Source organism: Puma concolor, chromosome B2 (assembly GCF_028749965.1).
Source record: "Puma concolor isolate L17-30 chromosome B2, mPumCon1.1.hap2, whole genome shotgun sequence".
Lineage (NCBI taxonomy): Eukaryota > Metazoa > Chordata > Mammalia > Carnivora > Felidae > Puma > Puma concolor.
The window spans coordinates 19308710-19332715 of record NC_141671.1 but is presented as its reverse complement, the minus strand read 5'-3'; the positions used below and the strand labels follow the sequence as shown (position 1 = coordinate 19332715).

At 37.2% G+C, this 24006-nt stretch overlaps 1 long non-coding RNA gene across 1 annotated transcript; it reads right to left on the bottom strand.

The window, feature by feature from the left end:
* Nucleotides 1–7116: 7116 nt before the first annotated feature.
* Nucleotides 7117–21867, bottom strand: LOC147580782 (uncharacterized). Its single transcript, XR_015250779.1, has 3 exons — nucleotides 21669–21867; nucleotides 9730–9876; nucleotides 7117–7595 (listed from the first exon to the last, which is right to left on the bottom strand). It is a non-coding gene; the product is annotated as an uncharacterized LOC147580782 (long non-coding RNA).
* Nucleotides 21868–24006: the final 2139 nt, after the last annotated feature.

Sequence of the window (24006 nt, the reverse complement as noted above, 5' to 3'; positions counted from 1 at the left end):
TAACTTTACTTTGTGTTAATAGGTTTCTGAATCAAGGAGAGCTACATTCACACCTAACATAGAGGATACTTGGCATCACCCCTTCCTTCACAGTGGTAAAGACCACTGTACATTATCCAGAGATCTTGTGCTATGGATATTATGACTTTGAGAGTCCGTAAGTGTATTTTACATACCGAATGATTAGTGAACCAAACATTTGGTTGACGAAGTTTAGTTGACTAAAATGGTCAACTGTTGTAGTCATTAGAGGTATTAACAATTTTTTTTTAATTTTCTCTCTGGGTATGGTAGAATTCTACTTCTCCCCCCAGTTGAAATAGGGAGTAATTTGGTGACTGCTTTGACGAATGACATATAAATATACCTGATAGGTATAATATACATGTAGAGATTTACCAACGAATATATATCTTTCCCCTCTGTTTTAATAACTGGCAATTTTTCCATATAATGGTTTCTCCATTCACCTGGGTCCAGAAGGCAGATGACAATGACACAGAACAAATCCTTCTGGTCCCAACACTGGCAACCCCAAGCGGAAATGTTGCATAACTAGGAAACTTTGATGCTATAAGCCACTGTGGATGAGTAGCGTTTGTTACTGCATTATAATATCCTGAATAATATGAGTCAAGGATAACTTCAAACTTTGGGCTTGAGAAAATTGAAGGTTGATCTTGCCATCAACTGAGATGTATAAAGATGTGGAGAATCAGGGTTAGAGGGGAACATCATAGGTTGGGGTCATACAATGTTAGGTGTTCACTCAAGTGGAGATGTCCAGTAGGCATTTGGATATGAATGTCTGACATGTGTTAGATAGATTTGAGCTAGAGCTGTAAATTTGGGAATGATATGATCTAGTAACTGAGATCAATAGTGAAAGGAGAGAGCAAAGAGAAGAGAAAACAAGAACTAAGTCCCAGAGCATTTCACACTAAGAGGTAAGAGAAAAGAAGAGGCTACAGTAAAAGGAACTGAGAGCTGTAACCAAGATGCAGGAGGAAAACTAAGAGGGCAGTGGCCTGGCAGCCAAGTAAAGAAAGTGTACAAAGAATGAACGTGTTCAATTATGAAAAACATTTCTTCTGAATCAGGTAAGATGCGGATTGAGAATTGACCACTGGATTTAAGAACATGGCGATGGGGTGATTGTTGGCCTTGGTGAAAGTAGTTTCCGTGGAGTACAGGTGTGAAATAATGAGTAGAGTGGGTTTCGGCAAGCATTGGAGGAATTAGTGATAGCAAGAAGAGAAATTTCTTCCAAGGAGGTAGCAAAGATGTGAGGCGGTAAATCATAAGGAGAGTGGCGTCTGGAGAAGTAATTTTTTTTCCAGAATGGAGAAACAATAGATTTGTATTATTGAATAGGGAGTTTAAAATGATAATCTAGAAAAAAGGAAAAAGGCTGTTGGAGTGGTGCCCTTGACAGAGGGTGTGATCAATGCCTAAGGAGAGAGCTCAACTTTAGAAGAGCATGGTGTCTTCATCTTTGCTTAAGGCTGAAAGGAAGCATATCTGGGGACAGGTGTCGGTCGGTTAGTTATCTAACCGACAAGAATTTGTGGCAAGAATTGGTGGTGGTGGTTCTCTTCTGATTGCTTCAATTTTCCCAGTGAAGTAGAAAACCAATTTATCAGTTGAGAGTGAGCCTAGGGAAGAATAGGTTGCAGGTTTGAAAAGAGACAGTAAAATGTGATAGAGTTGTGCAGGACAGTGAGAGAGCAAATGAAATAGCATAATAGGATTATCAGATAGTGTTAAACCACCACTTGAGACCTATGGTTATGAATTTAAAGTAGGATTAGCTGCTACCAAAGTATATTTTTTGCCAATTGCATGTAACTGCGTAGGCGTACATGAGGTGCAGGTGGGTTCAACTAGGGCTATAGTTTTTTATATGAGGATATAAGCAGAGGGTATATTCAAAGGGAACATGTGACTATGGAATTTAAGCGGTTTAAGGAGGAAAGAGAACAAAAGGGTTGAAATCAGAGGAAAGGTGATAGAGTCTGGATTCGCGTGTTGGGGATGGATTGTTAGAGTCGAATTCTAGAGTAGGTGAGTTGGAAAGACAGGAGGTAGTAATCAGTAAGGGGCATGCGTGGAATTGGCATTATGATTTAATTTTCTGCAGCATCAGCTCTGCCCTTTCAAGCCTCTGGAATGTCTCTTAAATTTGCTATTGGATTTTTTAAGTTTATTTATTTGAGAGAAAGAGAGACAGAGGGAGAGAGAGAGAGAGAGAGAGAGAGAGAGAGAGAGAATCCCAAGCAGGCTCCGCAGCATTAGCACAGAGCCCAATGTGGGGCTTAAACTCACCAACTGTGAGATCATGGCCTGAGCCGAAGTCTGATGCTTAACTGACTGAGCCACCCAGGCACCCCAACTTTGCTATTGCATTTTTAATTTTCTTTAATCTTCCTTTACTGCATTCATTTTTTTTATTTCGTTCTGCTGTATCTTCTTCTAAACTTGTCCACTATTTATAGATTTTGTTCCTATTTCATAGAAGCTTATCTTCTAAAATGTTTTCAGAATGCAACTTTTGGGCCGCCCTCTTGGGCAGATAATGCTGATAGAGATAACTTTTTGTTTTATAGGTGCTATCACATATTTTAAAATTATTTCTTCAGTGGTTTTAGTGGTTAAAATTCTTCATAGTTTCGGCATGGATTAAGAGCAACTTGAGCTCATAGAAAGATATGTGGAAAATATAGAATGATATCAGAAAAACTAAAATGAGGTAATGTGTTATCTCAACACCTGCAGATAACCGTTATCAACATCTCTTTGTGTGTGTTTTCAGATTCTTCCTATGCAATATGTGTTTTCTACCATCGGATCAAAGTACTGTGTATGCTCCACATTATATTTTTAACATTTCCTCATTATTATTTATTATTTGAATGTACTTTCATGGATATATAATATTATGTTATACTTCCTCCATGTGTATTCTGTTCTATAACCTTCCTAATTTATTACTATGAAAAATTTCAAGCATACAAAACTAGAAGAAAATAGTACCTACTGAACGCATATATTTATTACATAGGTCCAATATTCTTCTCATGTCATGTTCTCTCCACTCTCCTTCTTCCCCTGCTGCCAGCAAATCTTTCACAGTGCTGTGAAGTTCGGCCTCAGGATGCTCCTGATTCATCTATGAGCTACATTAATCAATGGAGTCAGATACTAGCATGAGAATAGACAATAAAACAGTGGAACAACAACACTCTCCACGTCAAAACTGCATAACCTATATGTGCTTATTATACAATAAAAGTGGCATATCAAAACATAAGGAAAATGATAAACTATGTAATATACCATGTTAAAACAAAAAAGAAAGAAACTTACAGATTAAACTACATATAAATGTAGAACTTCTTTATGCCAAAATATATATTGAAGCAAACTGAACAACTTACAACTTTGGCATATTTTGGTGACATCCTATATGCAAAGTTTTGCAGCACTTAATATACAGCACTTAATATACAAAGAGCTATTATAAATCAATAACAATAAAGGAGTTCCATAGTAAAACTTTACATTTTATTAATCATCTAACATAAATAGCATTTCTAGGAGCGCCTGGATGGCTCAGTCAACTGAGCATCTGACTTTGGTTCAGGTCATGATCTCATGGCTCATCAGTTTGAGCCCCACTTTGGGCTCTGTGCTGACAGCTCAGAGCCTGGAGGCTGCTTCAGATTCTGTGTCTCCCTCTCTCTCTCTCTTCCCCCTCCCTAACTCACACTCTGTCTCTGTCTCTATCTCTCTCTCAAAATATAAATAAACATCAAAAAATAATAAAATAAATCACATCTCTAATGAAATTTTTTTTTTTACCTTTTCAGTTAAGAAAATACTTTTACTACTAACATCAATTACTAGCAATACTCTGGAGAAAGAGGTTATCTCAATTACCATTTGTGGTTGAAATGGATATTAAGAAAATATTTCTGAAATAAAAATTATTATATATTGAAATTTTAAATGTGGTACCCATTGATTTAACCAATCTTACTTTTAGAAATTTAGTTTTTCTTTTCATCCTTCTTTCCTTCGATTCTTCTCGTATTTCTTCTTTCCCTATCCCAATCTTCTTTTTGTCTGTTTCTTCCTCTCCTCCTCTTCTTTCTCTCGTTAATTTGCCTCACCACCATCATAGCTAATACACTTCCTTTATCATCCCTGTTCTTCCCTGCAACCCCCTTGTAAAGTGGACACTGAAAAAGCCCAAAATGAGAGGTTTGCTGGAACTAATTTGGTACCTTCACGAAGAGAACTGTTAAGAAAATCATGCCACACTCACACTGAGCGTAGGACTGATTGAACTAAAGCAACACAACCAAGGCCATTCAAGGAGAGGCTGAACTGAAAGTACACAGTCAGCTTCAGAAGACAAGAAAGTTTTGGTGCATTAGTTGATAATGTGCCTTGGAGAGTCAGTTGATACCTATTCAAACTCTCTTCCTAAACAAGCAGCTCTTACATCCCATGTGGTCAGCCTAGGACCTGGTGATCCCAATTGTGAAGTAGTTTTTTTTTCCAGGACTCAGGTGGACAGAGTGCATCAGATATTCACATATTATAGATACTGTTTCTAATCATGTGATCTGAAAAACATGTATACAAATTATGTCACTGGATTAGCAGATACTCTTTGATGTATTACAATAAGTTGAGTAACGCATTCAATGTTGCATAGCTAGAAAGTTATAGAGCAGGATTTCAACCTGGATCTAACTCAGACCTCTTTCATTTTTAAGTTTATTTTTTTAAGTTTATTTATTTATTTTGAAAGAGAGAGAGGAAAGAAGAAGGAAAAGAGAAAGAAGGAGAGAGAGAATCTCAAGCAGGCTCCACACCAGCAGTGTGAAGCCTAACATGAGGCTCGAACTCACAAACCATGAGATCATGATCGGAGCCGAGACCAAGATCAGACGCTTAACCAACTGAGCTATCCAGGCGCCCCCAAAGTGCCAGCTCTTAGCCACTATGCTATACTGTATCATTCATCAACACACTTAATATAGTTACTGAGTTCCTATTATGACCTAGATCTTGGAGAGGTTATCCTTAAGGAATTTATGTCATTCCTTATGGAATGAACCTCTGCTCTTTCCAGGATTTCAACAGATCAAGAAAATCAGTAAGAGAAGGGCCTCTAAATTCCAATCTATCCTAGTGCTACAAATGTCCTCATTGTCCAAGATCAAGCCAAGTCCCTAGCCAGACTCTCTGTTGTTCAACACCATAAGGCCAGCATCTCACTGTATAATATAAATATGTGGCCCTTTGAGACAAAGCATTTGAGGCATGTATGGAATAGTTAAGAAGTTAATTTGTGTGTGGTGGTGAGAGTTGAACTTTTACTGGAACCCTGGAGGGAGTACCCAGGGTTAACTTCTCCACCTTGGAGTATATCTGCTTTTCTCCCACCTCTCCTCCTTATCAGTCATAAAAAGGAAAATCTATGTAAATACACATGTACTGTCTTTAAAAGAAAAAAATTTGAATTTAAAAAACCACAAGGCTTACTTTACCTCACTCAATCAGTAACTGTTGAGTTAGGACCTACCAGTTGTCAAGGCCCTGAGCTATTATATTTAGTAGGTTTTCACAAAGATCTCAGACCCAGCAAGAGCTCTTCTCCAGCTTCTGGAAGGTATTCCTGCAGTAAGCATTCTCATTTAAAGTGGTGATTTTTTTCCCATTCCTCAAGGTAATTAAGATTAAGTTAGATGGCCAACTGGAAGTGAGGTCGTATTTGGTATTTGTGCTTCCCATAGGTGGCTGAGCCAGATGAAATTGTGTGTGTGTACATGTGTGTGTATCCACACTGACTGAAATATATAGAAATGGCCATTTTGGAGACATCTTGAATAAGCACTCATAAAAAGGAAATGCCATAATGTCATCAAGGCTTTTTTTCCTCTGCTTATCCAAGCATTATCAATTGATGTATTTAATAAAGCTGAGGACCAAGAAGGACTGGAGATACAACTTCCAATAGGATGCTCTCATGCTGTGATTGCTGAAGTGATAAGTAATTTGCTTTTAATGCTAGCACTTACCACTTAGCACCATATTTAACTGAAGGATGAAAATCACTCATTTTTTATCCACTTGCTCAAGTGACACTTGGTGTAATCTATTTATTGTCACTGAGCTTACTACCAGGAACATTTTATAGATCTCACTTTCAAATGTAGAGCAAGCACTTAAATTTTTAATTTCTTCTCATGTATATTTTCATTCCTTAAAAGAATTTAACTTCAAATGGAAAATCTGTTTAGGTAATAAGAACACAGTAGGTACTAACAAAAACAAAATCTACTAAAAGGATTTTTTAATTCACAGTTTTCAATTATATGCATATTTTGTATTGTGTATTATTTCTATATGTGAAAAATATCAATGTAGCTGACACACATTAATTAGTAACTATAATACCCGAAATAAAGTTACCAATGAAATTATTAAGCAAATAGGCATGAATTTATAGATAAAGCAAAGCTTGTTTTACTAACAGATTCTTGAAAAATAATTATGAAAATTATAAATTATCCTCAATATACTGAGGAAAATGATGACTGGATTCATAGATGATAGACAGGTGATAGATAGGTAAATAGATAGGCAGGTAGATCGATAGATCGATAGATAGATAGATAGATAGATAGATAGATAGATAGATAAATAGATAGACAGACAGACAGGTAGATAGATAGATAGACAGATAGATAGATAGATAGATAGATCCCCAGAAATCTATCTTGAATTTTAACATTACACTTTGCCCTGTGTATAAATATGTATACCTTGTTAAGGGAATATTATACTAGGGTGTCATATGTTAGAACTCTGTTCTGGTAGACCATCTATTTACAATGACCACTCCATGGAATTATCATTTATAATTCATAAAGATGAATTTTTGTGAGTTCATAATTCACAAAAGATGAGCGGAATTGATTCTAAAAATAAAAAGTTCCTTTATTTTCTTTTTCTCTATTTTTCTATTAAGTACCCAACCATACCTGTACATGCAAAAAAAAAAAAAAAAAATCTAAACTAAAGGGGTCATCTCAATGCCAATGCAAATGCGATATTTACTTTAGAGGTAAGATAGTACCAAATTCTTGAGTGTTGGATTGAATTATATCACTGAGCCCATGAATATTCAGCAACAAAAGAAAACTCCTGAAAAACATGTTAGTCAATCTCTACTCAACACATAAGCACACACACATGCACACACACAGACACACATGCACGAGCGTGCAAACATACACATCATGTTATATAAGTGTTAGAATGACTCGTATGTTGAATCCATTACTTAATGCTTACTACTCAGTAAGATAAGTTCAATGGCAAGGAAAACATATGAAGCAATGAGAGTGACAAAACACTACAGACTTCCATTTAAAAACACTGAACAACTTATATGCTGAAATAATGTAGTGAGAGACTCCTTGGATTAAGAAATACACTGTTGATATGGGCATCTTTCAGGGGCCAGAAAATATTGCTTCTCTTAATTATGCCACTTCTTTCATTGGGACCACCAATTCCTAAAGGAAACACACAACAAAGAAAAGTGAGTTTTTTTGTTTTTGTTTTTGCTGGTCTCTGTATTGTTTATTCAATTCACTGTCATAACAGCATATTAAATATAAAGTTAAGTGAAACTTGACCGATCACTTTATTCTTTCATCCAAGAAAAACTTACTGAGCACTTAGTAGTTCAAAGTATAGTATTACGGACTGGGGAGGGCAAAAGTAAATAAAGGAAACAATGATTCCTGCCCTCATAAAGCTTACATTTTAGTGAAGGGAGTATAAATAAAAGTGGCAGGCTTAAAAAAAAATCAGAAAGCTAAAAAAAATCAGTAGGGATTTTTATTAATTTAGTCAAGTGAATGACAGCTAAATAAAAAAAAAATTACCATGTCATTTGTTCAACTATATTTGAGTTATCAACTTGAACTAAGGATCTAATGAAATGTAGCTTAAGATGCAGAAATCTAATTGTATACATTTATTCCTCTTCAGTATATTTTGTGCTCATACAAGTCTTTCATAGAATTTGTTTTACTGAACTGCCCCCCTTTTTTTCTGGCCTTCTTTATACTATAACTGACAACACCATAGAGACCTGGCCTTCATCACCACCACACCCCCATTCTCTTTCACACCATGTTTTCAACAGCAAATATTTAGTGAGCACCTAAATTGTGCCCAGCCCCCTTCCAAGTTCTGTTAACAGGAAGGTACGCAGGAAAAATTCTCGGTCTACAGGTAAGCCATGTTGTAATGGGGAATGTAGAAGTATGCAATTAGAATATAAAACTGTTGAGTGAAAGCAGAGGGAAGGTCCTGGTGATCAAAACTCTAATGAATTATAGTTGGAAAAATGGAGGCGAGGAAGGAAAAAAAATCATTGATCGTGACATTCAAGTCTCATCTTAAAAGGCGAGTTGAACTGCCTGAGGTGTGCGTGTGTGTTAATTTGAGCTATTAAAAGGTGTTTAGAATCTTTATTCAATAATACGATATTATGTTGGTTGATCTGCCTTCAGTAATAGCCAAAGAGGATGAAAAATATAGACAGTATATGCATATGCTAATTTCAGCTGATAGAGGGAACACCTTGTGTAATCCTTAATGCAGTCGGCTTGTGTGAGACTGAAGATACCATCATATTAGACAATGGTTAAAGCCCAGAATCGGAAATCACCAGGGCCAGATGTGTTCATGTTTCCTACTTATAAGAATTAGTTTTGATTCTTCTATAACATTGCTTCCTGTTTGACAGAAGTGGCTTTTAAATACCTGTTCACCCTTCGTTAAAGGTGCAAGAAAGATCAGAGCTAGCCGTCCACTGTATGTATTGGTCTATGGTGAGGCCAAAGATTCCGCAAGATGCAGGACTTTTTATGGCCCATCTACCCTCTGATGGTTCATTGTCCATTTGTGATCATAAATCCCACTCCAAATCTTCAGTTGCAAGAGAGAAAGGTAACCGAGCAAAAAGAAAAGCGCTAACATAAGAACTGAAAAGTTCCTGTGCTCCTTGATCCCATTAGAAAGAGCTGAGGTACATGCAGGGAACCCACATCTGAGCCAGCCATTTGGGGATTGGTTGTTGTTATCTTAGAACACAAAATATATGCTCTGCAAGCCTACTCGCTTAAGGGACTTTATTTTTATTATTTATTTTTTCCATTTTTTTTTTCTTGAAGTTCCTTCTTAAAAAATATGAAATGTTTCAGCTACACGAAAAGGAAAGGGCATTTATTGAGAGTTGGTTATATCATGTTCTAGCCAGTGCCCTTATTCCCTCCAAATGAAAGAACACCACTTATAAAAGAAAGTAAACAATGGTATCCTAGCACTCTGCAAATTCCACAGTAGCCAAGTATGTTTTTTCTAAACTATCAAAGACTGGCAAGATTCTGCACTCTCCGAAAAACATAGTCGAGATGATCATGACTTCTGGTTGTGGTTACCAGTACTGACTATTGACTTACAGTAAAGTACGTGTTATCAGGCAGTAGGTTGAAAAGGAAGGTGGACAAGTCATGCTGGCTGGCGCCACCATGAAGCGTTAGGAAAACAAGAACAAAACAGCGCTCGGTGACTCCTACTTAGTTGATACACTCACATACAGCAGAGTTAAATATCTAATCAGTAGGCAAATAATACCTTTTAATTTTAATGGATTCTTTTCATTTCTCTTGATTTAATATCAAAGGAGTCTTCCGATGTACCATCCATTTCGCTTATATGCTCCTGAATTGCTGTGGCCACTTCCGTGGGGATAAACCTTAGGCCACTGATCTCACCAAACACCTGAGAAGTGGTGATAAAATGGCACATATTAACCTACCATGTTTAAAAGAAATATTTAGTAGGAATGAGCACATGCTGTGACTTCCTTCTTACCCCCTTAACCCCCAAGATTACAGCCTGGAAAATCCCCTGAAATGCCATATTGTTAACCTAACTCCACAGTTTTAACAGAAGCTTACAATTTAGGTTTTATCGTTCAGTTTCACTTCTGACTTCAGCAATCATTGTATAACACACAAAAATGTCAATTAAAATTTGTATAACATTTGTTAATATAGAGCACAAGGTCATACTTAGTGATTAAAACACATTTGGAAGGTGGATTATCTTAATTCTATGAAAGCCAAAAATGCCAAAATCAAATACAAGACAGAGATTTTCTTTCTCTTTCCTTCTTTCTTTCTTTCTTCTTTCTTTCTTTCTTCTTTCTTTCTTTCTTTCTTTCTTTCTTTCTTTCTTTCTTTCGCCTTTAATAACTTTTGTGTGATGAAATGGATCAAAAACAAAACTGTTTTTGAATGGGGGAAAACACATGACAACATTCTTTTTAATAGGAACTCATTGTCCCTAGAGAAACTTTCTGTATATACAAGACTAGAAAGCATGCCAACATCCTGTTTCACTTGTCATACACAGTTTGGGTTTATTCCTGGGCTGTTTATAATAATCATCAATTTCACTGACTTCATATGTCTTTCCTACATCCTGAAGGTATCTAGCATTTCCAGGCATTCCGCTGAATGATCGGTTTCCCTTAGAACTAACGGCCTCTTGAACCAAAGGCTATCCTGGTTAGAAAGGCAGAGAGCCACCTCTACATCTACCTTGGCTAAATGGATGCATATCTCTAGATAACAAAGAGGATATCTGCTTATTTGACAAGCTCTTCTTCTGGTTACAGAAGCCATTTTTTCTCTTTTAGCTAGAACTACTAGTTACTACCAGTAACTACTCTAGAACTACTCTTCCAAATCCTAAGGAGACTATACATCATATAGCAAGCCAATCAGAAAGCTGTTTTCCAGAAATGGGCACACAGATGGGTATAGAGGGGAAACCAGGGCAAGAAAATTACCTTCCAAGATAAGAAGTATTAAGATCGGAACCTAGAGTTATGCTACCATACAAAAAAGACAGAATCAAGAATGAAGCCAACATAGGCAGAAATAAGGGAAAGACAGAAAGGGAGAGAAGAAAGAGAACGAGAGAGAGAGAGATCTGATAACATCCTTTGAACTCTCGAATTCAGCCATTCCATTAGAATATCTACTGTAATTCCCACTTATGTGAGTTAATTAGTACCTTTTGTGATTAAGCAGAAATAGTTAGGTGTTTGACATATACACCTAACTGGTTTGACTAACCAGGTTAAGAAAAATAGATATCTTTGGACACCTTGATTTTTCCTGTCTTGTTGAGTCTCTCTTGCAGACCTTCTTAGAGTCCACTTTCCCCATTGGTACCTAAACTTTTGTGGTCGTTTTCCATTATTTGCTTCTTCATCACCCTTGTTAACCATCTCTTATATTTATTCTTTATTCTACATCTCTCTTTCTACTTCTTTGTAGATGATCTTTAGAAACCCGAATTTCTCGGGAAATATTTGGCATCACAACAGCACCTATCGACATGGCATATTTTCTTTCTTTTCAAGACTGTTTCAAAATACAAGTCAGAATCACCATTAGAAAGCTTTGTCCATGTTTCTTGAGATATCTTCCCTTTTAGATCTTCATTTGGTGGATGATGCCAATTGTTGTCAGAACTTCTGAAAGGCACATTCCTAATATCAAATTGGGGGGCATTCAGCCTCCACCAGAATCAGGAATAACAAAATGACAAGGTCCCTCTCTTCTAAGTTTCCTATAATTTACAATCTTTCTTTGTGGATGAGAATTAGATTCAGAGAAACAACCTCAATCATCACTTTGTCTTCTAAGGAATGAATTCTTGGGACATCTCTGTATTCAGTGGTATGGCTCCAGCCATAGGAATTCCTTGAAGAGTCCAGAGCGTGTGGGTAAGAAGGCACATGTGTGTAGGAGGGGTTTTGTCTTCTGGAGATTTGAGGAATGTCTCCAGTTATCATCTGGACCCATTATCTGGAAGTATCTCTCTATCCTGCTGCACAATGGCAGGACCATCTACCAGCAGCAGGTAGATTTCTAGCTCGTATTGGTCCTTCTCACGTGCTCCTACAATTTTAATAGTTTTCTTTGTATTCATCATGGAAGTATCCAGATCTACCTCTTTAAATGAGTTGTATGTATTGTGTGAATATATATGCTTTGGCCTGAGAAGTTGGGGAAAAGGGAATGAGAAGATAGTTAGCCTTGAATGTATTGCTAAAGAAACCTGTTTGTTGTCACTTCTGAGTAAACTGGCGTGCAAGTCAGGTGTCTTTCCAATTGCTGCAATGTGATTTTAGAGTGGTTTTAGGATATTTTTAATTTGCATCCATCTGTATAGAGTCATTTATTTCAAGTGTTTGTTCTAGAAAAATAAGTTAAGAATATAATCATACTTATTTTATTTCATGGGCTTCATTGATTACTGGGAGGAAACATTGCTACAAAATAGATATTACAAACAAATGCAATCGCATAACAAACCAGTATTGAAATGTGCCATGCTTTGAAAATACATGCTAGTCATGTATCATTTTCCAAAGGCGGAAAGTGACCCTGAGCTGGGGTACCCATGTGACCTCTTATTTCAAACATAACACTATCTCACTAAGTTAGAGAAAGTGAAATTTGTGTGACTGTGGCCAAAAAGATTACCAAAATGTTGGACAAACTTCATTCCGTATAATTGTGGGTATTTTTGTTCATCTTTTCTGGAGGGCAATTGGGATCGATCTATCTATCTATCTAAATCGATAGCAAATATACACATAAATGTCTACCCTTTTAAATTGTCATATTTTTGGCCTAGTAGCTCCACGGGTCAGAATTGGATAAAAACAATTTCTGGTAAACCATGTGGCTGAGGTTGAAGCTATTAAGGACTTGACTAGCCACTCGGGCCCCCATCCCCTGGTGTTAGAAATTTCTGACGTGAACAAGCAGTGTTCAAACATGGGATATCTCGGTGCCATTGCTGGGCGGTGTGGCTGGCAGAGGGTTTCTGCAGAGACAGACGAGGATGTCTCAGGCCTCACGGAGCTAGCGCTCCACAGTGATGCCCGTGAGTGTGCAGACAATGGCACATGTGAGTTCCTTCCGTCTTGTGTTTGAGACATGACTGGCCCTTTTCGGGATAAAGAAGTCCCTGGATTTCTTTAAAAAATGTGTGGATAAACCAGGCCGAAAGAAAGAGATAGTAAATTATCTGCTAACAAGGGTAGATACATCTTCAAGTGTCCAACTGGACAAATGAAGTCAAGTTTATTGGCAATATGGCTGGTGGAATGGGTCATACCTAGCTGCCAAAAAACACACCGATAAAGCTTCAGTGAGAGGCCATCATAAATATAGTAAGGAAGACGAAGCCGAGGAATAATAACCTAGATACACTATTCCCAGATAGGTTTTGATTTAATTTGCCCCCTTAATGCAGGACTCATGTATGCAGAGCAGTAATTCACCGACTGAAGCAACACAGCAATATTTGGAGGCCTAGTTAAACCTATTATGGTTCTGTACTGAAATACAATTTTTTTCTCCAGCAGAATTCAGATTGCTCTTCTTGGAGAGCAGCAAGCTGAACTAGGGGTAAAGGGCCTATTAAAATCGATTACAACTGTAGACTTCAAAAATAGAACAGCAATAATAGGACGCTCTATAATAAGTAATAGGGTGAATCAGCATTGTTGTAGAGAAAGGATGTTTTGCATTTTGAAGAAGGAGAACGTTGATGTTAATTTCCCAAGCAGTTTACTAAAGGCTGACAGGGGATTTATTCTCTGGGACTTAGCAATGATGACCCTGTTGGTCACCACAGCTGTGAAAATTATAAGCCAAAGCACAGTCTCCTTTCATTTTTGCAAGAGTGTACTTTACTTGGTTGTAAAATATTCAATGTTCTTAAGATTAAATATCTGAATATTGCTTCTGAAGGAGCCGCTGTCATCTTAAATCTAAAGTCTAGTTTGTTTACTGGCTGTATTTTATATCCTTTAGAAAATGACACAAAATGGCAATAAAATCATTGTAAGTATTCTACAGGGGAATATAAATGCCCTTTGGTTACGGTATACATACCTTTATACATAATTCCAGTTTATTTTCCCTGGAATTATGTTAAATATGTAAAAAGCCTTTTCTCATAAAGGTAAAAATGCTAGATGTTTCCAAGTTGTAATTTAGTATTAGTGTCAGAATTGCTTCAGAAAATAAGCTACTGTTACTGTTTCATTTCTTTTAGGTGTCATTCAGCATACTATATGTGATTTTGCACATAAAATAAGCGTATATGATTTTATGTCAGTGTTTAGAAAATGTGAGACTGAAAATAATTTATTGGATACAAACATGTAAAAATAACTGACGCTACGCCACTGTTTTTTTTCACACCATTTTAGCATATGATCGTTAGGTAATTGTTTCAGGGAATTACAGAAGAATTTGTCACATAAGCTATTTAGGAGAAACCATAATACTTCTATATCTATGCATTCTTAGAGATCAGAACATTTGTAGATAGTTTTTAGGTTAATATTGACACAATTACAAGACACACCAAAATATTTTCATAATATTTCTGTATATAGATATAAGGAAAAATAATTATGTTGACTGTTTTGAGTTTTTTTTTCCATGAGTGGATTATCTTGAAATAGTTAAGTAATTAGTATTAACCTTATCAAATGGAGTCAACACAAAAATCACTGACTAGTAGTATCATGGCATAGTCTAAAAATGCTCCTCTCAAGCACTGACTTTTGTTTGCATGGATTTAAAATGTATTTTTAATGCAAAACTCAATTCGTTTCCAAACATGGTAACAGGATTCAGAAATAAAGAGAAGTATAATTTTTTTCACATTTCTCCCTTCAAGATATGGTTTTTCAAATCCAACTGAATAAGAGAGAAAAATATTCAGAAGTAAAGGTGAATATATTTTTATGGAAGATAAAACATTCAATCGTAATCAAGTGTGCAATAAAGATTTAATTCTTTGTCTTTCTAATATTTCTATTAGACATTTAACCATTTATTAATTAATATGTTAAGGCTTATTTTTAACACTGATTCTTGATACTTAATATGTGTTCTAAAACATTTCCTATGATTTAGAATCCTGGGGATTCTTTTCTCCAGTATGTCAGATGTATTATTTCTGATAGATATATGAATATAATAATGGAATAAATCTTTTCTATGGCTTTTAAAAGTTCTAATAGTTTGAAGAGTTTTCAAAGGAGATCAAAGATGCTGAAAATAATTTTATGTGTATTTTCAGAAATATGTATCTGATCCTTTTTTTCTTATATACACAAAAAATATGAGGTCTGTAAAAAACAGAAATTGTTAATAAATGATGGTCTCAAATTATAAGTATAAATAAAATATAGGAAATTTGATAGTTTATAAGATAGGGCAAGAGTGGTTATTTCAGAAAAGACATGGAGAATCTCTAAAATGTTTCTAAATATTATCTTGATATACAATAAATAGAATCAGAACAGTTCTTCATGATTTTCTGTGGAAACCAAACATGGCTATACTAGCATTAATTTAGTTACAAAAAGTTAATATTTTGACCTTATTATTGAAATAGCTTTTTACAAATCTACTATATCTGTAATGTATTGTATTGAAATCTGCTGTATTTATTTAAAATTTAAAATGTGCTAATTTAAAAAATGTTTTTTTCTCTTACAGGTAACCAATAATATATATATATATATATATATATATATATATATATATATATATATATAGTAAATTAAGCCTGATGTGAGAATTGTCTAGCTTAGTTTTGTGAAAAACAAAAAACCTCATAGCAAGTTATACTCCCCCAATTATTATGGACAAAAATCACATATTTTGACACACACATATGGGAATAATAATTTTATCACATTTTTCAAATAATACAATTCATATATATATTTAAAAGATTAGTGAATGTGCCTACTCAAGACTTTTAGTATTAATTAATTAGGACAGGAAAATGTCTTATAAATAATATTATATTCTAATACTAGTCTGATTTTTTATTTCCTCTTTGCTTTTACATCCTGATTCTTTTTTAGTATGTTTCCTATAATAGGGTCTAAGTTTTAGATGCTACAAAATGATGACCCTCTACAGTTTGCAAAAATAGCCAATCCTTCTTGGAGAAAGAAAAAGACAACTATCCGGACCCAATTTTTAAAAAATTCTAAGTGGAGACTCTTAAGTTTGAATTTGAAAACCAGAAATAAAAGACATTAGTGTCCTTGACATTTTGAACAATATTTCATGCAAAGCCATAACTATTGCTATTATTATTTCATTTTAAGGTACATTTTCAATATTGTCACATAAGCAAATGTGCCCAAAGGACTAACTGCATCTTTTTATTCAAGTGTTGTGCAAAAAATGTAAAGTGGTCCAAATTTAGGGAATGAAAACATGACTTTCTCCCATTTGCATGCATAAATTAATTTTAATATTTCTTTAGGTGAATCTAAAACTGTACACAATAAAAACGACAAACTGCACGAATGTTTTCTTTTTTCCTTCCCATGTGCAATGCCTTTTAACAAAATAAAAGCATGGATGGAAGAAATCCCCCTGAAAATGAAAGCTATCATCAACAATGTATACATTTAACGAATATATTCCAGAGACCCCCCAATTTTCTGTATTTTCCTATTGATTTCTTTTCCACATTAGTGTGTATATTTCTCTATCTCATACACTCTGCAAATTGGTCATTGTAGTTGATGAATGTGGGAATTTTGAAATTCACTAGTCTTTCCTGAAGGATTTGAAAATATGAGTTAAAACTGAAAAGTCTCAATTATATGAATGATGTTTCCCCATGCAATTTACTGATTCAAGGACCAAATTCAAGTGGTTCCCCCACCCCTCCACTCTGCCTATTCAAAGCATTATATAGATTTGCAGGGGACAGTCAACTTATCTGCGATCTTCTCATTGAGACTAACAAAGGTCCAGTCCCAACACCTACTCTTTGCACTGTGTGGTAACTGAACTCCATGAGCAGAAGAAAAGCCCAGAGCTGAGTAAAACTCATCTAGTAACAAAACTGTGTTTCCATTTTTCTTTTTTGCCTTTCTTCTCCTGCTGCTTTCTATCAGCAGAGCACTTAACAATCATTAATTGGTTAATGTGTTATTTAGGCAAGTATTAATATTCTCATTTTGCAGACAAGGAATCAGGCTTCCTGCTGTGTATCTCCTGGCCCTGGGTAAGGAGCTCTTCAGATGGGAGATTCAAAGTAGGTGAGCCCATCCTCCTGAGGCCAGAGACTTGCCCGAAGCGGCTCAGCTGGGTCTCACAGAGCCTCTGTGAGATCGCCGAGTTCCTGACTCCCACTTCTCCGCTCAGACCACCGGGCGACACTGCCTCTAATGACAAAAAAAAAAAAAAAAAAAAAAAAAAAAAAAACCCTTTTCCCATCCCACCCCAACCAATGCTCCAAGGACTTTCTTAATTGCAGCGGATACCCTGGGATCGGGAAGCTTATTTGTGACTTGATGAATCTGTACTAGTCTTGCCTGGGTTTCTAGGTTTTGTAGCATTAAAAACTTTAAAGTAACTTTGTACTTAAAAAAAAAAAAAAAAGAAAAAACATGCACACACAGGATAGCCTACCTATGGAGTAGAGATGAAGCATTGATCTCTGAGGGTCTAAGGAATCACTGAGCTCAGAGGTAAAGATAAAAAGAGAATTAAAGAGAGGTGCTCATCGACAGACAGAGCAATGACCTTCTGCACAAGTGTGTGTGGGGGGGGGGCACTTTACTCCTTAAAGCAAAATATGTAGAACACAGTAAGAGCCATGTCCTTATGGGTGACAGGTCTGGATGAAAAACAAAATGGTGAACACAAATCCATTGCAAAGATCCTTGGTAATATAACTTCTATTTCAGATGTGTGAAATCTGACCTCTTTAATGTAGAACCCATTCTGTTCCAAAAACATGACTTTCCATAAAAATAAAATCTTGAAGATAATTTGTTCAAACCCAAATTACTAGGGTTTTATTGAGAGAAAGAAAAAGGTTAACATATGACCTATATTTCATATCAGGATAAGGAGAGGCTTTGAAATCACTCTTATCACCAGTTAGAGCTGTGTTAAATGCAAAAGGATCTTACGGAACTAGAAATTCTATTTAAAATGCACCATAGGGGTGCCTGGGTGGCTCTGTCGGTTGAGCGTCCGACTTCGGCCCAGCTCAAGATCTCACAGTTTGTGAGTTCAAACCCTGCGTCGGGCTCTGTGCTGACAGCTCTGAGCCTGAGCCTGCTTCTGATTTTGTGTCTCCCCCTCTCTGCCCCTTCCCTGCTCATGCTCCGTCTCTCTCTGTCTCTCAAAGATGAATAAACGTCAAAAAAAATAAAAAATAAAATAAAATCCACCATAAAACCTTTAAGACTCATGTTCAGGCTAGAAGGCTGAAGCAAAATTTCATCCATTTTTATTTTGTTTTTTTGCCACATCTAGATTTCTAAATAAATGAGGCTCAGACACAGCTACCTTTTTCTTCCCATAGCAGAGTATCCATTAAAAATGTGGTTTGGATCTCACAGGTATTTGCAAGTGGGTCTAAGTCATTTCCTAAATAGAAGTTCTCTCAATCCACATAATGTGGGCGTTAATGGAAAGGATACCATGGTGCCCACTTATGAACCTTGGAGAACCGTTTGGCATCCAGGAAGTCAATGCAATTTAGTAGATTTCCTAGAGCATCAATACCACACTTAGTATAGAGATAGGGAGCTCGAGGGTAGAAGTTAACTTTATCTGAGTAGGTGACCACTTATAAACCATAATTTTAAAAGTCAAATAGATTTTTCTTTAATCCAGAAAGCATCATCTACCTAGATGTTGATTTTTGAAATTTCTTTTCAACGCATACATCTTTGGGAAAGAAATACACTAATTTCATCTCTCACTGAGGTTACAAAAGACCGGTCTCAAATGCCCTCCAATTTCAGGTTTTATAGCTCACAAGGCCAATAACACACCTGGAAGTAACCTGGTGAGGGTGAAGAGAGGTAGGGAGGAAACTAAGACGATTGTCAATAGCCAGCCATGTGGCTGAAAGAAAATTTGTCTAATATTCAAGTTGCTCCACAACTGGTACTGTTTTACGGTTCCTGTCCTCTTAGGAGACAAAATTTCATACTGGAAACAAGTTTAGAAAAGCTAAATAAAATGTAGTACTCGTGCTAAGTGTTAGAGAAGGTGCAAGGGGATAGGTCAGTTTGAAATGGGTTTCAATAGATTTCATAGAGCAAAAAGCAGGAAAAGCAAAGCATTTGCTTTGGGAATGTCTAGACTGCAGACCCACTAGTAAGCAGGACCTTGTGCATTCTTTTCCTGCATCTGCAAAAGAGGGAGAGCTGGTTCAGCATTTGCTAGAATCTCTGCTGGGTACAGGTTCCCAAATGCCGGGGTGGACTTTTGCATCACCCATGCCACTCTACCATTACCACCACATAATGCAATAGTGGCAAAAACACAGGCTAAGAGAGTCAGATGTGCCCATGAGCCCTATTGCCTCACGATTCAATCCTTCCAGAAAGTGACTTCTTTTTTAGCATAATGTTGCTGTTAGTACTTGGGGAAACAATGTTGACCAGTTGAATGAATTTAACACTGCATGATCCATCATACTTCGGCATCTTTATTTTACACTTTATTAAGAAAAAGAGCTAAAGGTACCTTGCAAATGTGATCCCGTTCATCTGCCCCAAATCTCTATGAGGCAGGGAGCAGACGTATACATGAACCCAGTTTTACAGATAAGAATGTAGGCAGAGAGGAGTGGGGAATGACGAAGGCAGGGCTCTGGAGCAAATGCAGAAGTGAGTGAATCAAAGGGTCCTGATGATTGCTCGGCTAGTGAGAACGCGCCATCTCGCGCGGGGCCTTCCCGCTCAGGTCCCAAGGCCTGCAAGTGGCCACAAGATGGTTTGTAACAGAAGCACAGACACCCCTGGTGTCCTGGCTTCTTTAGGTCTTTCAGTGCACGGTGTATGCACGTATCTAAGCACACACCTGTGCAAAATAAAAACAAGCAAAACAAGAAAAACAAAACAAAACAAGAAAACACCAAAAAAAAAAAAAAAAAAAACCAATTAAACCAGGGCAGTTTTGCTCCATACGGAGATTTCTAAAGCAAATGCTTCAGAAGTCTAAAAAGGACCCTACAGCAGCCCTTGACCCAAACCCACAAAGAGTTCTATCACATACATTCAGAATCTCCCTACCTGTTGCTTTGCTCCAATAGGCACAGTTCTGTCATTTCCCACCTCAGTAAGGGAGTGAGGAGGTGAAGCGATCAAGAATCCTGGGGCACGTCTGTGCTTTTTCCAAGTACAGTCTCTATGTGAGTCGCTCAAGTACCCAAACACTGTGGTGGGTTGGGATTGTAGACACGAGAGGCTCCCTATCTGCAAGACTGCTCTCCAAGCCACGTGAAATTTCCTCAAGGTTATATTCAAATGAATTTTATGAGGACAGGCCTTCATCAACTTTATAATAAAAACAATGGCCAAAGTCCATAGGGAAAGGGTAGTGGGAACAGAAATATTCTGCAAATTCTTACCAATTAATAATGTGACACTGTTAAGTGAATCGCATGCCAACACGTCCAGGGAACCAGACATGAAATGTATCTAAATTTTCCTTCTCCTGTACCCTTTATCTCCACCATATACTGGGAAATTCATTCTGACTTCGGAATTCAGTAACACTGAGGCAAATAGGGCTGAGCCTCAGGTTTAAACGTGCCATGAAATTTGGATTTTAAGAATGTGGTGCAATGTGAGAGATTTCTTTTTTAAACTCAAGTTAGGGGCGCCTGGGTGGCGCAGTCGGTTAAGCGTCCGACTTCAGCCAGGTCACGATCTCGCGGTCCGTGAGTTCGAGCCCCGCGTCGGGCTCTGGGCTGATGGCTCAGAGCCTGGAGCCTGTTTCCGATTCTGTGTCTCCCTCTCTCTCTGCCCCTCCCCCGTTCATGCTCTGTCTCTCTCTGTCCCAAAAATAAATAAACGTTGAAAAAAAAAAATTAAAAAAAAAAAAAAAAAAACTCAAGTTAGCTCACCTAAAGGCTCTGACTTTTTAAGAGAAAACATGACTTCAAGACCTTTGCTACGTGCTACTTGAACGTTTCTTAAAATTTAAGGGTGAGCACTTAATGTTTTAAGAATTTTCTCATGGAAATAGTATGAAATGCCACCATTTCATTTATTTTGTGTGAGAGAATTTCAGCCAGGGACTGTGTACTTTCCTGAGAAATTGAAGTGTCCATGGACTCAGAGAACCCCTCTTTATCAACCTGCTGATATTTACGAATGTTAACTGAGTCAAAGTTGGCATAGGCTGAATCCTGAATTATTTCACTTGATTTGTTTCCATCTCTCTCCCACACAACTATGTGCAGAAACAGTTTATTTCCTACATAATGCCTTTATTTCTAAAGGAAAACACTGAAATAGATCATCAAGTCTATTTGGGGTATTAAAAAAAACATTAATTACAATATGCTCGCAACGTAATTTTGCAGCCCTTGAAATCAAGTTTTAACACACACACAAACATATACATTCATGCACTAAAAGTACACAGCATTTGCATTAAAATATTTTCATATGTACGTACCTCAACAATGGCACCACTGGGGAGTCTGAGAAAATGGCGGTACAGCTCTTGGAATCCACTGGGATAAACGGTGTATATAGATACATGAGAAATAATATCTTCTGGACCAAGTGCAGACACAGAAATTTCATTTTGCTTTTGGAGGTCACAGCTGGAGATTCTGGACTTGAAGCCATGGTTTTTCCAGATATAATCATACACTGCCACCTAGTGAGACACAGAGCCCCCCCCCAACCCCCCCGGCCCCAGAAATGAAGAGAAAAAAATTAATTAACTTCTGGCAAGAGCATAACCAATTTTAAATGATTTTACAATAAATCTGTAGGTCTCTGCCATCTGCAATGCCTGCACTCCATTCCATGCATATTTTTATGACATGTATCTAAATAGTGTAGATAGACAAATCCCCGGTGTGTGCTCCATAAAGTTAATTCTAAACAGATGAAGCTGTAATTGGCTCCCATATTAACCCAAAGTAGGAAGATCAAGCGGGATGTGACAATGACAATGTTGATTAAAAAAAAAATGCTTACGAATGGCGTTACGAATAGGTGTTTGTGCATTCTCATCCAAAAGAAATCCTTGCTCATTTTTCCTTGTTCCCGCTGTGCTAAGTGCTAAGTCTCGGCATCATCAAAACAGTGGACAAGATAAATTAAAGATGTGTTTTGCTGAACTGCATAGGGCAGGATTTTTGCCTACTTTGTACATTTACCTACTATTTTGCCTTTGTAATGATCCCAACTGTTGTACTTACTGGACTTTTTTTTCTGGTAGGATTTCTCAGGTAACAATTCTATTTTCTGATACGATGTACCTGTGGGGCCTTCATTAATATTAACTGAATTAGGAATGAGTGGAAAAGACACTGTTTTATTGCTTGTGTAAAATATTGGTGATGAAGGGGAGCCTGGGTAGCTCAGTTGGTTGAGCATCTCTGACTCTTCACTTTGGCTCAGGGCATGAACTTGCAGTTTGTGAGTTCGAGCCCTGTATCAGTCTCCGCGCTGATGACGCGGAGCCTGCTTGGGATTCTCTGTCTCCTCTGTCTGCCCCCTCTCTTTTTTAAAAACTTTAAAATATTGGTGATGAAGATTAGACTGTACCATTATAACATTTGTTTGTGGCTGATAAACCTTCTAGTCTCCAGATATCTTATCATTTCCTACACCCATTGAGCTATATAGATGCTTTCTATAATTTCCAATTTTCATATCTGTAGATGCCATAGTTTCAGTAGACAGAGGAAAGTAGTCAATGGATTTCTTTCCTCACTGGTTTTTTTCTGAGGCAGGAAACATTTATCTGTTTTTTGCAGAAAGTCCATATCAAACGTGTGCTCCAAAGTCAACTCCTCCTAATACGTTTCACAAATACTTTAAACCCTCAGAAATATGTAAAGATATAGCAAACTGAAAGAAAGTTCTGGCCAATTACTCGTTACTTCAAGTCTAGTGATTCTTTTTTCTTTGAAACTAAAAAGGCAAGATTGAAATCTGTATGAACAGGTACAGAAGTGGTAAATGGCTTGAATGAGAAAAGATCAAGGTCTATTATAATTAGAAACAGGAGTTTACTGAGGATCCATTCTAAGGTTTCTGAGAAAATCGAAATATGTTTTAGGAGCTAACAGTCTAGCAGGAATTCATGGTAAGCATACATTTAACTCAACTTTAGCTGTGATGAGTACACAGAAGGAACCTTATGGAGGAAGTAAGATTTGAATTGTATCTCAAGACCCTCGCAGGATTTCAGTAGGTGTGAAAAGAACCATAGGTGTTTCTCGCAAAGGAGCAGTAGTCCTAACGGTACTGATATGCAAACGTGCACGTTGGACTCAAGGGCCGATGAATGGTCCCGTGGATTGGATTGTAGCAGGAGTGTGAGGGCCAGGATATGAGGCTGGAAACATCATCTGGGATTGCAAAGCTGTCAGACGCTGTGCTAACATATTTTGATTGTAATTCGTAAAGGAGGGGGGAGTTTTTGGAACAGAAGAGAGGCCTGATTTGACTTGTATTTTACAGGAATAGAGCTGAAAGCATCAGGAAAGGTAGACCAGAAGGACAAGAGATTGGAGATCATCCCACCCAAGATAGATGATGAGGGCTGGCATTTGGGTTGGATTGGAGACAGAGTCCATGATTTCTTTTCCAGAGGTAGACCCACCAGAGTTTGGTTGCTAGGTAGATACAGAGGTGTAAGTGAAAGAGAGGCCTCAAAGCCTGAGACCCCACTGGCCAGTGACCCCACTGAAATGGGGCTATGGTGAGTGAGCACGTAGTGCAGCTTTGGTGGGGGGCGATAATCAATTCATTGACTATCTCAAAATGTATGA